Source organism: Pezoporus flaviventris, unplaced genomic scaffold, assembly GCF_033815535.1.
Source record: "Pezoporus flaviventris isolate CSIRO_AGI_PZ_B2104156 unplaced genomic scaffold, CSIRO_AGI_Pfla_v1 ptg000132l, whole genome shotgun sequence".
Taxonomy (NCBI): Eukaryota; Metazoa; Chordata; class Aves; order Psittaciformes; family Psittacidae; genus Pezoporus; species Pezoporus flaviventris.
In genome coordinates, this window is record NW_026892680.1 from 1,724,388 (window position 1) to 1,734,079 (window position 9,692).

The following is a 9,692-nucleotide window of genomic DNA, read 5'->3' on the forward strand; positions in this document are numbered from 1 at the left end:
CTGCAGAGAGCAGCTCTGCAACTGCCATAGGGCTGCAATGATCTAATAGCTCTTTCCCACCTTTAATCTCTGTGATCCCGCAGTTAATCATCACATGTTCATTGTGAAATCTCTGCTCAGACCATTTGTTAAGCCTCTATGTAACTAGTGAAACTTTATATTCTCTAGAGGAGGATAAACCTAGGGGGTTTAATCCAAAATTATGCCGCCAGTGGGCTTGGAGCCATGATTTTACAGGCAGAAGTTTGGATCTGGGACCGAACTTTGTATCTCTGAAAGGGGCAGACCTGAAACGCAGCTCTTCTTTGTTTCTGCCTTGTGCTGCTGTAGGGAACTGCTGCCAAGAGACAGAGATAGTGAATCAGTGACGGGTCCTTTTCCAGAGCAGTGACAGTGACTAGCAATTGCAAATAGCTTTGGACCTCTTGAATGCAAGGGTGTGAATGGGGCCTGGGTTTTCCTTGCACTATTTTGCCGCGCAGCCTCCCCTACCATTTCTTCACAATTACAGAGGTTGGAACTTGGATGCTATGAAGACAGAGGTGGCCAAAAGAGAATCCAGGCGGTTTGCATGATAAAGCCGTCTTCCTGGAGCTACAGGAAGCACTTCCTCTGGTTTGTGAGCTGCAAAGCATTGAGGTGCATGGGGCAGCTGCAGTCCAGACATTTGTTGTTGTCACTCTGGAAGATGATCGTAGATCTGTTAGCAACCCCCTGGCACTATGTAGGCTTGCACAGCACAGCAATGACTTCTACATCACCCTGCTAGCTGTAAACTTAAGAGTATTCCAGAAATAACAGTGAATTTTGGGCTGTGCTGTGTTGCTCTTCCTCAGGTGTGGAGCATGTGCAAAGGAAAGCAAATAGCTCGGGTGTCCTCCCCCCGATCAAAGGCTCGTTGCTGGATGGTGTCTGTAAATTGGAGAATGGGGTGATGGCAAAAGGGCCACCGACAATGGCCTGGAAGGACACAGATGTGGGAGAGAAATGTGCTGTAACTGGGTCATGGGCCGAAACTCTTATTTCTCTGAAATCTGCTGCCTCCCTCCTCTGAATATAGTCATGGACAAGCAGCTTCTCATCACCCTTCCCGCTTCCCTCCTTCATTTCACCACCAGTATCACATCACTCCTCCTTTGCTTTTCTTTAAGCTGGTCTTCTCCCTGGCAGTGCTTTTCCATACCTATGGGACAGTCCTTGTGCAGCCACAGGGGCAGAGAGGCCTGCCCTGTTCCTACCTTAACCACAACTTCCTGAAGATTTTTATTAGGTATTCGCTTTTCCTTGCCAGATTACCAGAGGGACCTGACAGACAAACAAGGTAACTCTGACTCGCCTTGTGAACTCAGTATTCCGTGTTCACTACCTGCAGCTCAGCTAACAGAAGTCAGGTTTTTGCACCAGTTAATGCTCCTACTTCTTTTTCTGAGCTTTCTGCGGTGAAGACGGCAGGATATGGTTCAAAAATGCACTAATGTCTCTGTGATATTTTGGATGCGGATTAGTACACATTAGGAACTTGAGCAATTCCTGGGTATGAATAGATGGGCTTCTCGTGGGATTTTTTGCTGTGTCAAGCATGGGAAGCAGGCGGAGCTGGAGGAACAGGAAGGAAGCAGTTTTGCTTACAAAGACTGTCATTCCGAGTTTGGCTGTTTGGTTTTTGGTCTTACCCAGAGCCTTCTTCATGCTCTGAAGTTTGCGTGTGGATTCTGTATGCGTGCTCCTTTTCTTCCCAGCGTTGCTTTTGGGGTGCAGAGGGGGAGGTTTGGAGGAGCTAAGGCAGTTGGGTCTTGGGAGACAGCGCAATGATGGTAATACTGTCCACCCTCCCCAGCCCCTGGCTCATTGCTGGTGGCTCCAGGGGAAGAAGCAGCATTTGCTTATCCATGGCTTGCTTTAGGAGTGGGACCGCATATCATTCTGCAGATCAGCTGATAAAAGACTAGACAGAAGCCCTGCAAAAAGAGAAGAAGAAAAGAGCTTTGCCTTACGCAGCCTTAATGATAGCCCAGAACACTTACAGGGGAGGTCAGACAACCCATAAAAAAACCCACAGCTCAGTTATGCCTCCGAATAAAGTAAACTGAGATCAGCAATAAAGCAGCTTTTATGCAAGTTGGGAGGATGCTGTAACATGCCAGGGTATTTTGGTAGTAGTGCCTTTCAGGGCTGTGTTATGGCAAGTTACGTTTTGCATGGGCTATGTCCGGAGGTGATCTTCCTTTTGCACTTCTTCTTTTGCCATTAATAATTTGTCTGCTGCATGCAGCCATGGGGCAGAGGCGGTTTCTGTGCTTGCCTGGCATTCCTAAGCAGTGGAGTTGGAAGTCAGGCTAAAGGAGTCCTAAGGAGGAAGAGCAGAGGAGTGTGTTAGGGTAGTAGTGCTGCGTCTGCCAACAGATTCACTGGTTAGCAAAAGTTATGAGCTGAACCCCACCCCGGTACTTTATCTGAGCTTTCTCAGTGGCCCCAGAAGGGGATGTCTTTTCACCATCTTTCCTGTTACGCTGAGGATTGCTGATGGGTGAGGGTGCTGAGGCGCTGGCGCACGGTGCCCAGAGAAGTGGTGAACGCTCCATCCCTGGCAGTGTTCAAGGCCAGGTTGGACCTGGTCTAGTGTGAGGTGTCCCTGCCCCTGGCAGGGGGTTGGAACTGGGTGATCTTAAGGTCCTTTCCAGCCCTAACGATCCCATAATCCTATGATCTGTGCCTTTTCTCATTGCTTTCATGATCCTTCCCTTCAGTGGACTTTTCCTGGACTGCTTCAATAAAGACACAGTCCTGGTTAAGAACCGTTCCTGGTTAGGAGGCAGGGATTGCCTTTCCCTCGCACATAACCAGCGTCCAAACCCACAGATTCAACCTCCTGAAGAGCACGCTTTGAAGCAGGGCTCTGTGTCCACGGCAGCGCTCAGGTAACGGCCCGATTCATCAGGAGGCATCATGAGTACCTGGCGTCAGGGAAAATCTGCTCTCTTCTTATCCTTCTCTCTCTTCTTTCTTTGCTGGGATTGCAGTGGGTACCCAGGAGTGATCTTAGTTCAGCTCCTCAACAGGTCTGGGGGAGAAAATGGGGTGAAGAAAAATAACCTCATGGGTCAGGATAAAGACAGGACATCACTTACTAGTGACTCTTACAGGCAAAGCGAGCTCAGCTTGGGGAAAACTAACCTATAACCAATTAAAATAGATTGGCTAGTGAGAAAACAGCACCTTCCTTCCCTCCTCCTTTTCAGGCACAGCTTCCCTCCCAACCCCTTTACCTCTTCCCCTCCCAAGCAGAGCAGGGGCTGGGGAATGGGGGTTGCGGTCAGTCCATGACGGTTCCTGTTTGGTGCTCCTTTCTCCTCACGCTGTTCCCTGCTCCAGCATGGGGTCCTCTTTGGGAGCTGCAGTCCTTCAGGGACTTCTCCGCCATGCTCTCCCCACAGGCTGCAGGGGTGCACCCTGCTCTGCCATGGTCCTCCCAGAGGAACCTGCTTCAGCGCCCGCAGCACCTCCTCCTCTGACCTCTGTGTCCTCAGGGCTCCGTCTCATGTTCTTCATCACATTGGTGCTACCATCTTGGCTGCGGGGCTCGGCCGTGCCCTGCCATGGGTGTGCTGGAGCCAGCATGGTGCATGCCGCTCTCTCCTCACAGAGGCTGCGCAATGACTTTCACTCGGGAAACCCTTTCTGAGGGGCAGAAGTCGTGCTGTTGCTCTCTGTAACGCAGCAGTGACGTGCTGTGGGTGTCTGCCGCTGCCTCGAGCAGGTGCTGCTGCAGGTGCTGTGGCTGGGGACACCGAACGTGGCGTGCGGGCATGCAGCAGGGCAGACCCTGCCTTGGCGCAGAGGTGCGGTAATGGGGTCCCCCTGGAGGAGGGGGACGGATGCTTGGAGGGGTGGCAGTGGCTGTGGGCAATGCAAACCCTGGGCTGCAGCTCGCTGGTGGTGCAGGCACTGCGCTGCTGCACTGGATGCGGTCGTGTGGGCGCGCAGCGTGTGCTGTGCCATGGCAAGATCATCACCTTGGCCTCAGAGCGCTTCAGCCCCAAGTCCCCTTTTTGCATTACAGACTGGGGATGTTTGTCACTTGTGGGCATGGCCAGGGCCAGAAGACTTCTTCCTTTTGAAGTCGCATCTTGCCACCAAGTAAGTCCTTCTCTGGCACTTGCTGTCCGTCAAGTGTTGCCCGTGCTGCTGCAGCCTTGGGTGCCGCTTGGCTGGGAGCTCTCGGTGCCAAGAGGAAGGACGTGAGGGTGGCTTTTTCCTCTGGATTGAAAAGATGTCAGCAAGAGAGAGGCTCTGGAACACAGAAGCAGGGCAGGGTGGCGAGGAAGGCTGGGCTGAGGCTGGTTGGATTTCCTGAAGCTGTGGGATGTGGGAAGCACTGTGGGCGTCGGGCTTGGATGGAGGGGAGGAAACGGCGCGTGGTGGACACGGGCCCAGGAGCACTGGCCGCCCTCCTGCGGGACAGTCTCCTGGTGGTGTCTGCAGCCCAGCGTGGCCCGGGGGGCTGCTCCCTTCCCAGCTGCAGAAGCCGCAATCGCCGTTTGTCCGCGTGTCTTCTGACGGTGTTTAAGAAACGCAGAGCTTGAGCTCGTCTTCTTTCTAATGAAGTATCCGTGAGGACAACTGCGGCTGAGGGTGGTTTAAAGCAACATGCTAATACGGGCTCCTGTTGAAGCTTTAGCTTTGCAGATGGTTGTGTTTTGCAACAGCAACCGGCATGAACCGAGCTCCTAGATCCAAATACCTTGCAGCTTTTTAGATCTGAATCCCGTGTGGTCAGAACACTTCTACTTATTCATTAGTAACCCAGAATATTAAATGGCATCAAAGCGTGGCCATGAGCTAGAGATTTTGGCGGTGAGGTTTGACCTTTGCAGATTCAGAGCCAAAGCTTTGCGTGAAGGAGAAATTCTAGGGTAAATGTAAATAACACACACGTCTGGAGGATTAGCTGTCTCTTGTCCAGAAATGCCACACCTTGTAATTAAAGAAGAGGCTGTTAGTATGCGACATAGGAATGCAGAGGGTGTGGACCAGCTGGGATTTACAGGCTATCAAGTTTATGAAAGACTAAATGCCGTTTAGTGTTACAAAGGTGGTAAGACCTTTGTTCAGCGTTGCCCCAAAAGTCTGGCAAGGCTCTGATGGGAAAACACTCTGCAAGTAGGATCTTGCTAGAAAAAGCATCTGCAGGAGAAATTCAGTAGGGAAACTCCAATAGCTTCTGAAACGACTGCTTTTCTTCACGCACTGCAGCAGGATAGTGGTGTATAGGCTGAATATCTGTACACGTGTGTGTGCGAGTTGCCTACCCTGAACTGGAAAGTCTGACTGAAGATTTAAATATAACTTTATAGATTCTATTAAAATAAAAGTACACGAGTGAACTTTAGTGCCAAAAGAAGTGCAGCAAAAGCATTTCAGTATGGGAAAAACGGTATCTGTGATGAAGATCTCGCTGTAAGCACAGGGCTGAGGAAATCATTTTGGTCGTGTCCTTTCCAGTGAGTTGCCTTACCTCAGGATATTTATAGCTTTGTAGAATAATGAATATTAACACTTGTCATCTCACATCCAAAGTGTCATGTTAAAAAAGGGATTTGGACTCTAGAGATTAATGCAGTGAAAATTATGACAACATTTGGCTCAGTGAAAGAGAAGCTTTGAGTTAACCATAAAAGGCTCAAAATAGAACACCCTCTTGTCTTCCTTTGTCCAGACCGCCATGGTCGGCACTTTGTGCCCCACACCTCTGTGTCCCCGTCTCAGACCTGCCTCCAGGACTCTTCTACAGGTCAGTCCTAACGCCTGAACTAAATCTAGTGAGTTTTATACAGTGGGCTTGGTACTCATGAATGGACAAGAGAGGAGAATCAAACGCACTAACAGGGCTGTAGGCGATAATCGGAGACCTACTCTTGCACAGCCGCGTTCTCTGGAAGTTTGCCCCAGGTCTCTTGCAATGAAGGCAAACGAGAGACTTCACTGCCTGGCTCTCCCGCCCGGTGAATGGGCTGTCTTTTTTTATTGTTTTGCTTGAGCAAAAGTTTCGCTTTTCCGAAAGAATCGGAGAAATCCCCTCCTCTCAGAGCAGTTGGCCTTTTAATGGGATAAAGGAACATTAGCTACAGGGCTCTGAGTGAAGGGGGAAGCAGCTGATGCAGATATCTGGAGTCTGGAGGGGCACCATTATAATTCAAAGCTTGGCCTCCAGTTGGATGGTGTTTCCCTTCCGTGCTAGGACTGGATTTGGTTGTGTCGTTACAGACACACCATTGTGAGGCCAGATTTTGCCCAGCTGCTACATGGGTACACAAAGAGCTGAGAAAGCTGCAGGAAGCCTCTTCCTTGTGTGTTCCTGGACAGCGGCCAACCTGCCATCAAAGGTTGCTCACTCCTTGGAAAAGCACAGGGCCCGCTCCATCCCCCAGCAATGCCACAGCTGAAAGGTGTCCAAAGCGAGATGGGAAGGGTATTTCCTGTGGCCCTGTTTGTGGGACAGGCTGTACAGGACGGGCTGGAGAGGGAAATCTGCATTGACAGAGAAGATAAGAAATGCCTGAATGGGAGGGTGCAGAAAGCGGTCTCTCAGGGACAAGATGTAAGGCGTGATAGAGCTTTTAATGGGTGAGCTGTCATCACGTTTCTAGTAAACTTTAGCAGTGTGTTTCAGTATGCCTCTGACTGAGTTTTGCGTGCATTTACAAAACCTCCTGAAACTCATCTCTAAGCTGGCCTGCCTCTGACCAGCACAATTCTCTGTGCGAGTGTTAGTTTGCATCAAATACAGCCTAATTCTTATGTAAAAATTCCATGGGAAAATCCAGGAATGACTGCATAACTGATTTGGTATGGCACTGGGCTTTAATTGTTTTCAGATTTCGCTTTTCAAGGCCAAGAAACCAAACCTCTAAATAATGTTTCATCTCTCTCCCTTTGCAAACGGAGTCTCTGTGGAATGCGCAACTGTAGCACTCAGCGCTGCATATAGAAAAGCACTTTCAGTGTCCTGCAGATGTCTGCTCAGTAGCTTCCATATGGCAAATTACTTGTTGTTGGACCAGACTCTGCTCATGCTTGTGCAATTCTGTTGCAGTTGGCGCGGAGGTAAGGCAATCACAGCTCAATCTGGCCCGTTGGGTCAAATAAACTCTCTGCACACTCGAGCAGGGGTTTCAAGCTGAATAATATAGCTGGAACCGTTTCCAGCCCTCGCTCACGCTGGTGCAGCCCTGCCTTGCAGAGCACTTGGAAAGCTTAGGAATTTTGGGAATAGGTTGAGTTCTCTGCCACCTGAGCGCTGGGCTAGGCTGGAAACTCTTGGATGTTCCTGGCACCTGGGAAGTCTTTATTGGCCCAGTGCAATAAACTGGTGGTCTGAGTGAGGCAAAGGACCAGACAATTATAGCAACAGAATCTTCTTCCAGAAACTGTTCTCCCTGTCAAGGCTGAAATATTTTGGCAGGGCCAGCTTCCTCAGCGTCTCTCAAGCTCTGTGTTTTTTGTGTCTTGAGAGAACACTGCCTTCGCTCTGGGTTTTGAGCCACCTAACTCCATTCTGTTTTCTATTTATAATATTTTCCATGTTGTATTTTTTTTAGTGGGACTTCTGCTTATATGTCTGAAACAAAGACTGAAATTTGAATGTGGACTCTGCAGCCCAGTCTTGCCAGTACTGGTGTCTGTGCGGCCTGGCTCCATGCCCACTTGGTTTCATGTCGGTGGGACTGCGATACGAGTCGGGTACGTTTTGCGATGGTGGTGTGTGATGGCTGGAAGTTGTTTCTTTACATTCAGAACTTGGGTTTGAGATCTGTTTAATGCAAACGTGCTGGTTTCGGGTGAGTTCCTCCTGGCTCGTTCGGGTCAGGTCCAACCTAACAAATGCAAGCTCGTGAGGGCCCACCTGAGGATACTCCAAAGCTTAAAGATCCTTCTTATTTAATCAAAACCTTTGCAGTAAATCAAAGTTATGTCCGATTAGAAAAGCTGAATTTGACCTCAAGTTATTAGATGGATACTGCACTTAAAGGAGAGTTCAAGGCAGGTATTAGTGAGCTGGGTGGGTAAGGCTGAAATTCAGTGACACTAACTTGCTTGCTTTTGCAATACGGACAGCGGGGACACAAAACAATAAGGTTTGTTCTTTTGGCTACCTTGTTTTGGTTGGCAATTTGCAAACTGTGTTTGTAGCTCAGCTAATTTGGAAATGGCAGGGAACTCCAGTCTAGTTCTGAAGAGACACTCGCCATCTGCAGTCTAGCAGCACTTGCCAACTGTATGTTTGGGGGACAGCAGTCTAGGCAAAAGTGGTATCGTCTGACCCCAATCTATCTATTTCTCAGTTTATGGTGTTGTAAGCGTGTTAAGAGGGCAGCTCTCAACCACGGCACGTTTTGAAGCAAGTGAGTTATAGCACTAATCTAGTGGCTGATTTTGTTTTCCTGACCTACTTAATTAAAAAAAAGTGGCTAAAAATGGAAATGGTGTTTAGCTTAGCGCGAAGACAGAACGGGCTTTTTTTTTGTTCCAACATCTGTGTCCAGAAAGGAAGAAAACTCCTGTTTTGACTGGCCTTCCTCCACCAGCCTTTTTTCTTTAATTCTTTTTCATTTCTTGTCTACGGCAAAGTAAGTTACATAAACATTCCACCTCTTTCCATAAATTGGCTGCAGTTTCTGAACAATAGAGTTACTGTGAAGAGAAGCAAACCACAGACACACCCCACAACTGTTGGTCACACAGCCAAGGAGAACTAAAGACGCATTCTTTGAAAGTACCAAAAAGGAAATCCATGGTCTTAAGGCAAGACCTTTTATGTTATGTTTGGAAATGCTTCTCATTTCTCTCCTTCTTCCCCCACCCCTGCTTCTTCTTTATCTTTCTTATTCAGCATGTTTGAAGGAGTGAAATGGCTCTAGTCGGCATTTTATGCTTTGTCGGGATGTGTTGATAGTATTTGTCAGTACTCACTAACCTGAGAGTGCGCAGTGAAAGAAAACTGAAAAGTGGGATTTTAGAAGGAGGGAGAAAAAAAACCCCAACATGTGACTAATAATGCCTTTGAGGCTTCCTCAGCGTAAAAAAATACTTGGCTTGCGGGAAGAGAGAGGCTAAGACAGAAATCTCTGCTTAAAGCTGGTAGTTCTCGGTTGTAGAAGTAATAATTCTTTTCAGAGAACAGTAACTGTAGAAACAGTTGTTTTCCTCTCTGAAGCATCTCAACATGCTTTTTCCAATGGGATTTCACACCCCCCAAAGCCTGTGTTCCCCAGCTGGGCAAGCCGGCGCACTGGGAGGTTAGATGGTCCTGTCAGAATCACGCTACAGCAATAAATATGCCCTGAATGACTCTCCTCTGCTCTACCCACCAGTCTGCAGAGCCTTCTAAACACAGCATACCAAGTGGTTTGGCACCGTCTGTCGGTATTCCCTCTTGGAGGCTCTAGGATTATGATCTCGGTGAAGGCAAAGTTGCCACTGATCTTCCTGGGAGTTAAGCAAGCGTAAAGTCAGCAGAATCCTGCAGGCACCAGGAATGCACAGCGAAGCGGTGCCTATAAATCAGCGACAAGGTGCCTGCAAGCCCCCCGCTCACCGGGACGGGCTGCAGATGCAACAGCAGCCCCGCACGCAGCTGTAAAGCCCAGCCGCTCTCTAGGCAGTGCGAGGGCATGAAGGAGCCTGGCTACAGC

At 49.0% G+C, this 9,692-nt stretch overlaps 1 long non-coding RNA gene across 1 annotated transcript; it reads right to left on the bottom strand.

Moving 5' to 3' along the window:
- Positions 1 to 1,669: 1,669 nt before the first annotated feature.
- On the bottom strand, positions 1,670 to 2,686 carry LOC133282671 (uncharacterized). Its single transcript, XR_009747690.1, has 2 exons — positions 2,441 to 2,686; positions 1,670 to 2,347 (listed from the first exon to the last, which is right to left on the bottom strand). It is a non-coding gene; the product is annotated as an uncharacterized LOC133282671 (long non-coding RNA).
- Between the last annotated feature and the right edge of the window lie 7,006 nt (positions 2,687 to 9,692).